Source organism: Rhinolophus hipposideros, assembly GCF_964194185.1.
Source record: "Rhinolophus hipposideros genome assembly, chromosome: X".
NCBI lineage: Eukaryota > Metazoa > Chordata > Mammalia > Chiroptera > Rhinolophidae > Rhinolophus > Rhinolophus hipposideros.
The window spans coordinates 4,861,336-4,875,723 of NC_138046.1; the positions used below are offsets into that span (position 1 = coordinate 4,861,336).

At 41.0% G+C, this 14,388-nt stretch overlaps 1 protein-coding gene across 1 annotated transcript in view; it reads left to right on the plus strand.

Annotated features, from left to right (window-relative positions):
• Positions 1–1,490: 1,490 nt before the first annotated feature.
• The window catches only part of EDA2R (ectodysplasin A2 receptor), a gene marked incomplete at its 3' end in the record, with an annotated part of 40,761 nt that continues 27,863 nt past the window's right edge, over positions 1,491–14,388 (plus strand). The window contains exon 1 of the mRNA XM_081042883.1: positions 1,491–1,548. The remainder of the gene's footprint in view (positions 1,549–14,388) is intronic.

Below are 14,388 nucleotides of genomic sequence, written 5' to 3' on the forward strand. Positions count from 1 at the left end.
AAAAATCAAAAAATAGAGAAGGAAAATGGAGAAAAAAAGACTGTTTTGTATATTAACTCATGTAATCCTCAAAACAACTTTATGAGGAAGGGATTATTATTGTTCCCATTTTACAAATGAGGTTAGTGAACCATAGAGCATTGAAGTAACTTGCCCAAGGTCATGCAGCTAGTAGGAGCAGCCCCAGGATTCCAGCGCAGGTGTTTCTCCTCCTTCTTGGCCTGAGCCCACACTAGCATTCTAAGAGGCCACATTCTGGTCACAGATTTAACCAGGGAGCATATGTGGTGTTCACTCAGGACCTATTCAGAGTTACCTCAGGGCCTGTTCAGCATTTTTTTCTGTGAAAGGATTTGTAGCCCCTGTACTGAGACCCTGTACCAGCCTAAACTCCTAGCATACAGCTTTTGCCCATACCAGGTTGGGCCCCCCAGAGTCTGATCATGTCACATTGTCTGGTCCCCTTCCCCATGCCTTGGCTCAAACTTTCCTTTCCCTCTACCCATAATGCTATTTGCTTCTCCATGTTTTTTGTCCCCTACTCCCCACCCCCAAATGCTCTATTGAAGAGCATTTGACTTGCCTGGCTTCTCTCTCCCTCTCCTTCCTCCGTCTCTCTCTTCTCTCCCTCCCTCCCTTCCCCCCTCTCTCCCTTCTCCCTGCCACTCACTGCCCTTCTAGCTTTTACCCCATAGTTTGACCCTTCATTCAATTCTGTGTGCTGTTCTCTGATTATCTAGTTTTTCTTATCTCCCCACTTCCTCTGCAGATTCTTCAAGGTCAGGGCCTACTAACATTCCAGGACTTCTTCACTGCTGCCTCTGAGATCATACACTCATAAACTCCCAGACTGTCATTGCTGGAAGAGCCCTTAGAGACTATCTAGTCTGATCCCTTCTTTGTACAGAGACTCTGGGGCCCAGACACGGTGATTTCACAATCCAGTTCTCCTTGATTTTTAGCAGTCTTTCCTCTGCTTTATATCCCCTATCCTCCTCCTGTCCAAATCCTACCTACCCTTCTGAGTGTAATAGTATAAAAAAAGGCAGGGCCAGAGCTGGGAAGTGGCTTTTCCGTGAGTCTGAAAATGGTTACTTTTCCAACACTAATTTTCCCTATCAAACTCCAAGCCTGCTAACTTTGAGGAGCTGAGCTGCATCCTACTGTGAAATAGTCACAGGAAATGGAATCTGCAAGGTGCCTCTAACCACGTGACCGCAGACTAGGCAGGACCTGACTCTGCCCATCCCCCGATCTCACCCCAGCTTCAACTCTGAAGCTTTTCATTTCCTGCCATAGGAATGGCTTGGTCACTGATTGCTCCTCCCCTTTTCTGCTGTCCCCACAGTGCCCATCTCAGGGGCAGCACTTCTTTGCATAGCCATGCCTAGACACACGAGCAGTCCAATAGCTGCCTCAGGAGCCTCATGGAGGCGGAGAAGTAGGCGTAACATGAAAGGAAAAGAGGACGGGTTTGGGCTGTTGTTGCTACACGTGGATGTGCAATGAGTCTGAGAGGAGCTTTGATTACAAAGGATTTCATCTACTGTAAGTGTGGTATGCAGGCTGGGGGCTGAATGGTGGGGGCTTGGTGGGATGTCTGGCCTGCGCTGAGGTACATTTGTCCAGGAATTCTGTTGCTGGAGCAAGATCTATCGATCCATCCACTTACAGGGTGAGTATGGGAACACCCCTTGGCATAGGAAGGCAGCTCAGACCTGTGGAAAATAGGGGTGGAAGTTCGGGATCATTTGGATGACCCTGTTAAGGCGCTACAAAGCCAGAATGTCTGGGAAGGCATCCCGTGGCCATCTGTCAGTACACCTATCTGTATCCAGAGGTTCCTGTTTACAGTGACTGGGACCTGGGCTAATGCCCCGATGGCCTTGGCAGCCAGTTCCTCCCTGTGTAGGCTTTTTACTGGACTCTCATGGCTTCTGGGAACATGCCTGGACACATTCAGCCACTCTGAGCATCTGTGCTTGGGAGATAAGGAAGAGAAGGAGTCTGAGAGCTTAGGGAAGGAGGGGTTAGATCAGACATGTGAAGCATCCCGAGGGAAGTTTAGCTGCCAGCCCACCCACGTGGCCGTTGGGCAAGTCAGGGCTTGTGTAAAGAGCATACAGGCTCTATTTGGGGGCTTTGTCTGCCCTCTCACCCACCCGACTGGGTTTCACTTGATCCCTCACTCCTGAAGCTAAGCCCAGGGCAGTGATATTTTGATCCTGCCTTACCCCAAACACGGCCAAAGCTGGGGCAGCTGTGAAAACTGGGGGACAAGAAGAGACCAGTCAGAAACTAGGCTGGGAAAGCAGAGACTACAAGGTCTGGTTTGGACAGGTGTTAGCATGTTATGCAGGGTGGCTAAGATAGGAAGTAAAGGGCATCTTCTCCTACATAACTCTCCTGTTCCTTCTTTCACCACAACATATCTTCAATTCAACATAACAGACTCACTGAGCATCTACTCTGCCACCACTATGTGAGACAGGGCGATGCTTAAGACATAGGTTGTGTCCACTGAGACCTGGCACTCTCATCATGAGTATAAGAACAAACAAATATAACACAAGATAGGTCTTAAATGTTCAGTCAAAATGCTTTGAGGTTATCAAGTAAGGATCATATCAGGCTGAGCCAGGGAAAATCAGACAGGGCTTTGTGATTGTTTGTTTTTTAACATTGTAACACCTTTCTGGACTCCAGAGCCAGACTTCATGTGTTCAAATCCTATTCCCACCATTTATAAACTGTGTGACACTGGACAAGTAGAATTACTTCCCCCTCTCTGAAGTCTGATTTACTCTAGGCTAAAATGGAGATAATAATAGAGCTTACTTCATCATGTTTTTGTGAGGATTAAATTAGATAATCCATGTAAAATACTTGCACACACTTAGCACAGTGGCTGGACCAAAATAAGCACTCAATAAATGTTAAGTATTATTATTATTTAAGATGGACCATGAAACACAGATAGGATTTCAACAGGTGGAGATAGGAGAGAAGGCAGTCCAAGCAGAGAAAACAACAAGAACAACTGTTTGGAGGCAGGGGAGCTCAGGGCATGTGAAAAGAACCGCAGCTGAACTGGATTTTAGAGTGCAATTAGGGGAAAACTTGGAAGTTAAATTTGCCATGGTTAGATTCGTGGCAAACTGGAAGATTTTTGGATCCTAGATTTTCTGTTTGATTCGGCAGACAGCGAAAAGCCATTGAAAGTTTCTGAGCTAAAGAAAAAAGTCAAATCTGTGTTTCAGGAAGAATAATCTGGTAAACATGAATCAGCTGGATTAAAATAGGGAAAGATGAGAGGTGGATAAACCAGATGCAGGGAGGGGATATGACCCTGGAACTGAGGTGGTGACTGTGGGACTAGAAAGAAGGCAATGAATTTAACAAGGCGTTACAAAAGTTGAATCTATAGAATTTAGAAGTAGACAAATTATATGAGATTGAAAAAGAGGGATGAGAAAATCAGAATCTCTTGGAACTGGCTTAGACTTTGAAAGGTGTTCATTCCTATCCCACTTCCATCCACATCTGTGGATAGTGTGATACAAAGGGTAGCCACTTTCTGAATTAGACACAGCTGTGTATAAATCCTGAGTCTGCTGCTTACCTGCTGTTTGTGATTCTAAGCATATTATTTGTCATTCCCAACCAAGATTCTAAGCATATTATTGTCATTCCCAACTAAGCATATTTCTAAATCCGTAAGGCATTTAGAAATATGTGTAGGGAGTGTGAATTTTTATTTTTTGCAAAAAACTGAGGTACTACTATATTTAGTGCCAACCAGTTTGATACGACGAAGAATTTTTCCTCCCACCCACTTATAATACTAGTAGTAAGCCCAATAAGAAATACTGCACATTTCTGAGCCTCAGTTTTCTATGTTGAAAAACAGGGAGAGTAGTACCCATATCATAGTGTTGTTGGGAGAATTAAGAGAAATAATTCCTGTAAAGTATCTAGCACAATTATCTGTAAAATAGTAAGCTGTCATGAATTATAATGTTTTTTCATCCTAATTGACTTCACCCTAAAACATTCTTGATAGTCTCTGCCTTGAACACTTCCAGAAGAAGTGTGCTTGCTAATCTCTGAGAGAGTCCCTTTCCTTCATGGAAAGCCTTGACTCTTCAAAAGTTCTTCCTTTTGTTAAACTGAACTCGGTCTCCCTGTGGCTTCCACCCAGAGATCCTAGTCATTTTCCCTGGGGCTATTCAGAGCAGTCTTCTCATTCTCTTTCATGATAGTTCTTTAGAGATCTGAAAACTGGAGACCAGATCTTCCTGCATCTTCCATTCCCAGGTCAAATAGCCCAGCTCTTCCACCATTTCTCATATGGCATGATGTCAAGTCAAATAAGACTGAGGCTTTGAGCTTTATAAATTGGGGCAATGGTTGTGACTTCAAAGTGATGGGAAACACTGCAAAAGGAACACGATGGGTGAATGTCATAAGTTGCTCTGTAATTTATTATTTCTTAAGTTCCTATTTTATGCCAGGTACTTTTAAATCCATCATCCCACCGACTCCTCACCCCAACTAGGAAGGTGTAGGTGTTCTTCTCTAAATTGTACAAGTAACCAAATAGGCCCAGAGTAGATGAAAGTTGCTGGATGGAAATTGCTTAGTTATTAAGTAAGCCAAAACTGGGAACCAGATTTTTCTTACTTCACAGCTTTTTGGTTTAAGGTACAGGCTGAGCAATTAGGCTAACTTTGGCACTAGAGAAGGGGATAAGAGGAGAATGGATCCTCTAATTACCTTACATTAATTATTCCTTCTTTGAAGGAACTCATTTAGAAAAACTCTTGAAGGGGGACAAAAGTCCCTAGTCCCAAAGGAGAGTAAATAATACCTCTTCACCTAGGAACACAAGCCAGGCCAAAAACCCACCTTTAGATATCTCCTTGATATGCTCCACTTGAATTCCTTCTGCAGAGAGTCAGGCATCTTTTGCATTCATTCCTTAGAACTGAAGCTTATATTGAAGCAGAAGCTATTTTTCTCTGCTTTCCTTCTGGAAAATAGCTCATCCATCAATTCTTTTCTTGGGTGCTTAACAAGAAGGATGTGAGTCCATTTCACTATCAGTCTGTAAAATGGAAGGAATATTATTCTGTGCTCATGGGATATATGAAGATGGATATAGTTTGTCTTGGATTAGAATTAAATGTGTATGTTTTCTGTGTTTCTGACAAGTCCAAATATAGAATTTCTTTGTAACATATGTTGTGGAATCAAAGAGTAAAATGTTTTCATTCTCACGGTGTTCTTAGTCATCATGTGGATGAGCCAAAACGAGTGGGCAGCACCACTTTCCTTCCATGGGTCACCTCGCCCTGAACCAGCTCACTCTTTGGAATTGTTCCTGTTGAGTGTAAAATAAGCCAAGATTAGGCTCTGGGAGTGCAGCAAAAAGAGAGAAAAGCTACAGCCTTGTTAATATACACATTGAGTAATCAGTCCTGAACTTGGGCCTACCCCTTTCTTTAATTATGGGAAACAGACAAGCCAGTGGACCCTGGATTCTAGTCCTGGATCTGCCACTGATAACTGTGTTATTTTTGGAAAATTCTATATCCCCTCTCTGGGCCTCAGTTTTCCCATTGGGATCATCAGGGAATAGGGTTAGGTTATCTTGAAGAAACCTTTTGGGATTCTATGATAATATGTTTCCAATTATCTGACAGTTTGAAGTGTTAACCTGTTTCTGAAGAGGAGAAAAAATAAACAATAATGAAATGAGATGTCTTGTGAATTCTGAGGTGGACGTTATTGAAAGAGTTAAGGTAGAGCTGGACGGTATTTCTTTTTGGACAACAGGAAGTTAGAACTAGTGAGTTTTAAACTCCTTTCTAAGTCCAAGATTGTAGGATTCTGTGAATTTTCTTACAGAATATGCACCTACATCAGAGATCATAGCCTTCTTATTATTATCAGTTTCACCTTTCCCCCACTACCCTGCCAGGTCTTGTACATTTTTTAATCCTCCTTGTGTATCCTAAAAAAAATGCAAGGAATGTTTTAGTATCAGTACTCATCCTCTACAGGCAGGCTTTGTTCTATAGACTGATTCTCCCATTAGTGGTCCTGAGCTACGCTTGCAAATTCCCATCCATTTGTATGTCTATTTCTTTAGGATATTTCATTCCCTGGCCTATAAGGAAAAGATAGTGTACTTCATAGAATTTAAATTGCTATGGGAGGAAAGGCACTATTCTTATTGACATCTTCAGAGAAATACAGCTATTCCATATTGCTTGGTAAATTGGACAGAATGGAGAGAATGTGGAGCAAGACCAAAAAAAAAATTAATAGATGTTAGAAATCAGTGCATATGACTGATTTTTTTTATCAAGTTCCCAGCCCTGTAAAAAGGAAGGTAGAAAAGGAAGGAAAGGGAAGGGAAGGGAAGGGAAGGGAAGGGAAGGGAAGGGAAGGGAAGGGAAGGGAAGGAGAAGAGAAGAGAAGAGAAGAGAAGAGAAGAGAAGAGAAGAGAAGAGAAGAGAAGAGAAGAGAAGAGAAGAGAGAAAAGAGAAAAGAAAAGAAAAGAAAAGAAAAGAAAAGAAAAGAAAAGAAAAGAAAAGAAAAGAGAAAAGAAGGAAAGAAAGACCATGAATTCAATTCCTAGCTGGGACAACTCAGCCAAAAGCATAACCTCCTTGAGAAGTCAATGAATATCCACTCTCAGTGCTGCTGGTGGGGTAACTACTTTTTGATGATACTATAATTTCATGGTATCTTGTGGTTGTTGGTACATGAATAAATGACTCACTTTAGCTAGGACCACAGTGGAGCAAACCATGGCTTTCAGGTACTGGCTGTGTTCGTCTGGCCCATGGCTTGTCTCCAGTGTCCTTTGTTTCCCAGTTCTGAGTGGGATGGTAACAAGAGTCATAGCAACACTTCACATGTGTAGCACAATCCAGAGTTTCCAGAGGACTCTCACATGCATGATTTCATTTTTCCCTTGAACATCATCCAGGGGAGTTTCTGTGCCTTTGCTCCCACTTGGGAAGACTTTCAGCAATAATTAAAAGGATATTTTCCCATCATAATCAGCCCAAAGTTTGCTGTTTTAATTCCATCCCAGTTGCTTTATTAATTATATCTCTATATTCTTGGCTACACAGTCTTTTCTCTCCTCCCTTTCACAATTCTTTCTCAGCCGTTGCCAGACACTAACCAAATATTTATATACTTTTTATCTCTTTGTCCGCCTCAATTTATAGTCTTTTAAGTTATGTTTTTCTTTTTAGGTTTGTACTTTTTTGTTGTGAATACGTGTGCTCACACATGTTTCTTTTTTCTTTTTTAAGGGGAACAGGACTTTATTGGGGAACAGTGTGTACTTCCAGGACTTTTTTCCAAGTCAAGTTGTTGTCCTTTCCGTCTTATTTGTGGAGGGTGCAGCTCAGTTCCAGGTCCAGTTGCCATTTCTAGTTGCAGGGTGTGCAGCCCACCATCCCTTGTGGGAGTTGAACCAGCAACCTTGTGGTTGAGAGGACGCGATCCAACCAACTGAGCCATCCGGGAGGCAGCTCAGCTCAAGGTGCCGTGTTCAATCTTAGTTGCAGGGGGCGGAACCCACCATCCCTTGTGGGACTTGAGGAATTGAACTGGCAACCTTGTGGTTGAGAGCCCACTGGCCCATGTGGGAATCGAACCGGCAGCCTTAGGAGTTAGGAGCATGGAGCTCTAACCAACTGAGCCACCCGGCCCGCCCCCTCACACATGTTTTGAAGGAAGAAGAATTTAACTCATATGGTTAGCATTTGCTTTTGGCGGAATGGAAATGGCCCAGTTCAATCTGTACAGTGACAATTGCTGTTTTTTTAATGATCTGATTGGTTTTATTGAAAGATTCACAAGTTGAGCAGCACACCATCTGTTACATAGGTTCTCAGTCTCAACGTGGCTTCTTTCGTATATCCTTAGTTGTAGGACTTTGGTTTAGACTTCAGGTGATTCTCAATGATGATTGTTCTGTAGTTTAGTTGTAATTTTGATGTGGTCCTGAGAGGAGGCGAGCACAGGGTTTATTTACTCTGCCATCTTGACAGAAAACCGACAATTGCTTTTTAACAAGTATTTTTTTCTTTTCCTACCCCAGCATCTTTATTCTTGCTAAGGCATTATCTGTTGCTCTGTATACTCAAATAAAGGACAAGGTAAATAGGTGAAGCTTCTTTAATTTTGCACTGCTTCATTCATTCTCCTCTGTTGACATTACTGGAGCAGATGTTGCTATCACTAACAGTTGAAATTCTTCAGCCACTTTGGAAATGGAAAGAGAAGCCTATTCAAAACTGTAATAACCACCTGTGGTTTCTGAATTATTTCTATTATTGTTATAATATGCTTGAACATTAAAAGACAATTAACTTTTATCACATGCGTACAAAATAAAATAAAAATAATGCATTCCCACTCCACATCCCTGTACCAAAAACCCCTACTTCTTAAAACTTTGTCCTGCACTACCCTATCTAGGTTCTAGTCTTTCTTTCTGACATCCCCCTTCTTGGTTGCTGCTGGCTGTCCTTCCTCTTCTAGCCTCAGATATGGATGTCCCTCGATGTTCTGTTCTTGGCATTTTTCTTTGCTCATCTAAACCTCTGCCATGATTTATCTTGGTCAGTGGTTCTCAACCTCCCAGAGGTTTTGATGTAATGGTCTAGGTCAGGAGTGTCCAAACTTTTTTCAACGTTTTTCACCAAGGGCCATATGCGGTAAAATACACAAACAGCCGGGCCTCTCACTCGAGGTGAAGTATGTATTGCCTCACCTGGTTTATTTAAGTAAACGAAATATATTTTTGGAATTTGCTGCGGGCCAATAAAAATGGATTGTAGGCCGCAGCTGGCCCGCGGGCCGCAGTTGGACGCCCCTGGCCTAGGGTATAGGTGTTCTTTCAGAGTTTCCCATGTGACTCTGATCTGCATCCATGACCTGCTTTTCTATGCTTTGCCTCATGTCTAGTCCCAACCTATGTTCTACATATTTTAATTGCCTGCTGGGCACCACCACTGACATGTTCCTTTGTCCCTTCCAACTCTACATACTTAAAATAATTTGAAAAACTGCATATATTGTCTTTTTTTTTCTAACAAGCAACTTCTCTTTCACACTCTTCATGGTCCCAATGTTCTCTTGGTTTTCCAGGCAGGAACCCTCAGAATCTTCTCTGACTCATGTCTTTCCCTTGGCTCTCACATACATGGAATTGTAAAGTCCTATTGACTTTCTTTGTAAGGTCTGTATCTCCCACCATCACTTCCTTTCTATTTCTGTTGCTACCACCTTCGTCCTGGCCTTTATCTCCTAAAGCTTGGGCAATAACTCTGTGTAGGCATTCTTGAAAGCAAAGTCAGATTACAATTCAGAAAATACCTTTTAGCCCACATAAAATATTACTGAAGAAAAACCAAATTTCACTGACAGGCTAGGAGGACCGTCATTCCCTATTTTAGAGTCTACTATTGCCTTGGAAAGCACATTACACTCATGGATCTTAAAGTTCCTGTGAATTATGGTTTTCTTTCTTACTAGTTGAATAAATTTAGGGAAGTCTTTTCTCTTCGAGCCTGTTTTTAAAAATGTGTTAATTGGTGATAATAATCCCTGGCTTACTCCGAGGGTTATTGTAAGGATCCATTGAACTAACTGACGTGAAATTTTTTAAAAATTATGAAACCTTTCACTCAGTCAGAAGATTGTTACCTTCATTTTGTAGCTTTTTACCATTCACTCATCCAACAAATATTTATTTACTACCTATTATGTGCCAGGCACTGTTTTAAGCACAGGGGATGAAGTCGTAAACACTATATTCTAGTCGGGAAGGAACAGGCAATAAAGAAGTAAATAAGACATTTAGTGTATCAGATGGTCATAAGTGCTATTGAGAAGGATGAAATAGGAAAAGGGGATAGAGAATACGAAAATTGCAGTTTTAAAAGAGTAGTTAGAGAAGGTTCACTAAGACAATGGTATAAGAAGAAAGAAGTAAAGGAAATGAGGGTGGTAGCCATGTGGATATCTGGGGAAAAAGCCTGCCTCAATGAGGGGACAGCAAGTGTGAAGGCCTTAAGGTGGAAGCATTCTTAGTAAGTTTGAGGAATAGCAAGAAAACCAGCGTATCTGGGGTTAAGAGAATAAGAGGAAGAGTAGTAGATCATGGAATCTAAGAGGCAATGCATTAAGGGGAGGTAGGCAGATCATCTAGAGCAGGGCTGTCCAAACTGCGGCCTGCGGGCCAACTGCGGCCCGCAATACATTGTTAATTGGCCCGCAGCAAATTCCAAAAATATATTTAGTTTACTTAAATAAATCAGGTGAGGCAATATGTACTTCACCTCGAGTGAGTGGCCTGGCTGTATATTTTACCACATATGGCCCTTGGTGAAAAACGTTGAAAAAAGTTTGGACACCCCTGATCTAGGGCCTCATTGACCATTATTAGATCTTCAGTTTTATTGAGTAAAGTGGAGAGCCATGGATAGATTTTGAGGTTGGAAATGACATGATCTAATGTTTTAAAAGAACCACTCAGCCCCTTTATCTTTATTGCTCATTTTTACTAGAGGGAAAAGAAATAGGTAGAACCCAGGTTAATCCCTCAGCATGTTCCCTCTGAATGCGGTAGAACAGAAAAATTATTTTTCTGACTGTACCTTATATTTAGACAAAACAGACAAGAGCCAAAAAGAGCCCTTAAAACAGTGATTTTCAAAGTTGGCTGCACATGAGAATCACCTGGTGAATTTTAAAATTCCAAAGATTCAGGTTACACCTCTGACTAATTACATCAGAATCTCAGGAAAGGGACCCAAGTATCAGTGTTTTTGAAGCTCCCAAGTTGTAGTCTATAGTGAGAACCACTATAGACAAATGGGGACCTTGAGTCCACCACTGGGGAGGAACATGTTTCAGATGGCAAAACTGGACCTGGGACCACTCACCACATTGAGGAATGCAAAATTCACAAATACTGGGGCAGAAAAAAGGTAAGCTGTTTGATAGTTTGGAAGCAGGTTACAGGCAAGACACAGCCGGGCTAGAAGTGGACCTGGGCCAGGCCAGGAAAGGGAAAGCTGAGCCAGCAGCAAATAATAAAGCAACATCTAGATTATAGGCCAAACATCTGTAAATGACGAAGGCACTGTACAGATTAGAAGCTTGCTTTTTCAAAGAAAGTAGTGTTTTCAAGGCCAGGCTGAGCAGCTACTTTTGAGTTTTGCCAGTCCTGGGCATGTGGGGTACTGAGTCGGCTCACAGAAGAGGAATGGGCAGGGCGTGGATCAGCTGCTGTCTTCCTCACCCTCTTTAATCCCACACCTCCTGCACTGCCCAGGCAAAGCAAATATCTTCCCTGAAGTCCTAAATTCTTAATTTAGCCCTGTCATCCTGTCCTGCCCACCCGTCCTAGATAGAGAGTGTATGTTTCACCCCACAGGCATGTGCAAGTTGAGAAGAGCAGCAGCCACAAGTTGCAGCCAGACGCAGCTGCCTGGCAGCAGCCTGAGTACCTTACATCCAGCAGAAACTTGGCCAACATCGATAATTCAGGGCACAATGAGCTAATGGGGGGATTATAATTAATGCCAGCCTCATTGCTTCTCCTCTTCCCTGTTTACTGTCATTCTTACTCTTCTAGGTGTTTTTTTTTTATGGGGGTGGGGTAGGAATCAGGACAGGTGGATGGACAGGGAGAGCAGCCACATGACAGAGACAGATGAAATAAGGAGACACTCTAGTAATTTTGCCATTTGTCAGCCCCTCTGGTTAAACCCAAACAGCACTTACTAGATATATTTGGGTTAAAAGTTGCATGGAAAAAAATCACTGTTGGAGGCATATATAGGGATATTCATAGTAGCTTTTTTATAAAAGTGGATTCTTTTTTAAAAAATTTTTATTGGGGAATATTGGGGAACAGTGTGTTTCTCCAGGGCCCATCAGTTCCAAGTCATTGTCCTTCATTCTAGTTGTGGAGGGCGCAGCTCAGCTCCAAGTCCAGTCCCCGTTTTCAATCTTTGGTTGCAGGGGGCACAGCCCACCACCCCATGTGGGAATTCAACCAGCAATCTTGTTGTTGAAAACTCGCGCTCTAACCAACTGAGCCATCCAACTGCCCCCATAGTAACTTTTTTAAAAGATTTATTTTGGGGTTAACTTATGCAATGTCTATTGGAATAATACAGGGCAGTTCACAGTATTAAAGAAAAAGATGAGTTTTTGTTTCTCATTAGTTTGTCTTGTTCTTCTGTTGTTTTTGGTTTTTAAAAAAAGAAAAAGATGAAGAAGTAGCTTTTGAAAAAATGAAGTATGATTCACATCCCATAAAATTCACCTTTGAAAAGTGTACAATTCATTGGTTTTTAACATATTCACAAAGTTGTACAATTGTGACCGCTATCTACTTCCAGACCGTGCCATCACACTAAACTGAAACTCATACACATTAAGCAGGCATTCTTCATTCTCTCCTTGCCCCAGCCCCTGACAACTACTTGTCTACTTTCTGTCTCTATAAATTGCCTATACTGGACATTTCTTTTAAATTGACTCAAACAATATGTGTCCTTTTGTGTCTGGCTTCTTTCACTTAACATAATATTTTCAAGGTTCATCCATATTGTAGCATGTATCAAGTACTTCATTGCTTTTTCTGGTTGAATAACATTTCATTGTATGGATAGACAACATTTTGTTTACATTCATTAGTTGATAGATATGTGGAAATCCCGGGTCACATGGTAACTCTATGTTTAAACATTTTGAGGAACTGCAAAACAATTTTCCCAAGTGTAAACTGTTTTACATTCTCACCAGCAATATGTGAGGGTCCCAATTTCTCCACATCCTTGTCAACACTTAATCACCCCCCCTTTTTTCCTTATTATAGTCACCCTAGTGGGTGTGAAATGGGATTTCCTTGTGATTTTGATTTATACTCCCCTAATTGCTAATGATATTGAGTACCTTTTCACGTGTGTTGGCCAATTATGTATCTTCCTGGAGTAATGTATATTCAAATACTTTGCCCATTTTAATTGGGTTATTTGTCTTTTTAACTGCTGAGTTATAAAATTTCTCTATATATTCTACATATAAGTCTCTATGATATAGTTTTTTTCTTCCATTGCGTGGGTTGTCTCTTTATTTTCTTGATAGTGTCATTTGAGGTGCATAAGTTTAAAATTTTGCACTTAAGTACAATTTATCTTTTTTTATTTTGTTTGTGCTTTTGGTGTTGTATCTAAAAAAGGGAGGCATTGCCTAATCCAAGGTCACAAAGATTTATACCTATATTTTAAGAAAACAAATCTAAAAGGTATTAAAATGTTTATTTTCTTTTAATAAACTCTTCTAAGTGTTTTATAGTTTCATCTTTTACGTGTAGGGCTTTCGTCCATTTTGAGTTAATTTTATATATGGTGTGACGTAAGGGTCCAATTTGATTGTTTTTTTAATGTGGAAAGCCATTTGTCACAATATCTTTTTTGCAAAGCCTGTTCTTCTCCCATTCAGTTGTCTTGGCAGACTTTTTGGAAGTCACTTGACCATAGCATAGCAACTTTATTTATAATGGCCACAAATTGGACATAGCCCAACGTTCACCAACCAAAAATGTATAAATATATTACAGAATAGCCATACAATAGGGTGCTGTACAGCAATGGTAAGGAACAAATTTTGCTATACACGCATAATGGATAAATCTCACAAGCATTACATTGAGCGAAGAAAGCCAGAAACAAAAAATTGCTCTCGTATGAATCCAATTTATATGTGACGTTCAATGACAGGTAAAACTAAAAATGTGACAGAAGTCAGAATATAAATTACTTAGGTAAAGGGGGATGGTATTAACTGGGAAGGGGCATTAGAGATCCTGCTGAGGTAATGGAAAGGTTCTGTATCTTTATCGGGATAGTGTTTACATGAGTGTAAACCTATGCAAAAAATGTATTAGCCTGTCTATATTGCTGACTTATCCAGAAGTTTGGAGTATTCATCTACATCCTCTGTGACACTTTAGAAGGGTATCTAGATGCAATTATGGGACACCTCAGAGTAGCTCTAATTATTCCTTTCAAATAAAAAGGCAGTTATGTCTGCCACAGCGCAATGCTGACCACAGGGAAGAATTTGACATACTCATAAGGTCTGAGTGTGTCCCTGGATAATGACATTTAACCATTATTAGACAATTCTACACATACGCACTGACTTCTTCAGAATGAGCCAGAATCTATGTGGTTTTGTTTTCTTTAAGAAAAGTAATTTGTTTCTGGAAAACTAAATCAAAAGCATTTGTTAAATCTAAAAAAGAAAAGTAATTTGTTAAGCTTACAATGAAAGACA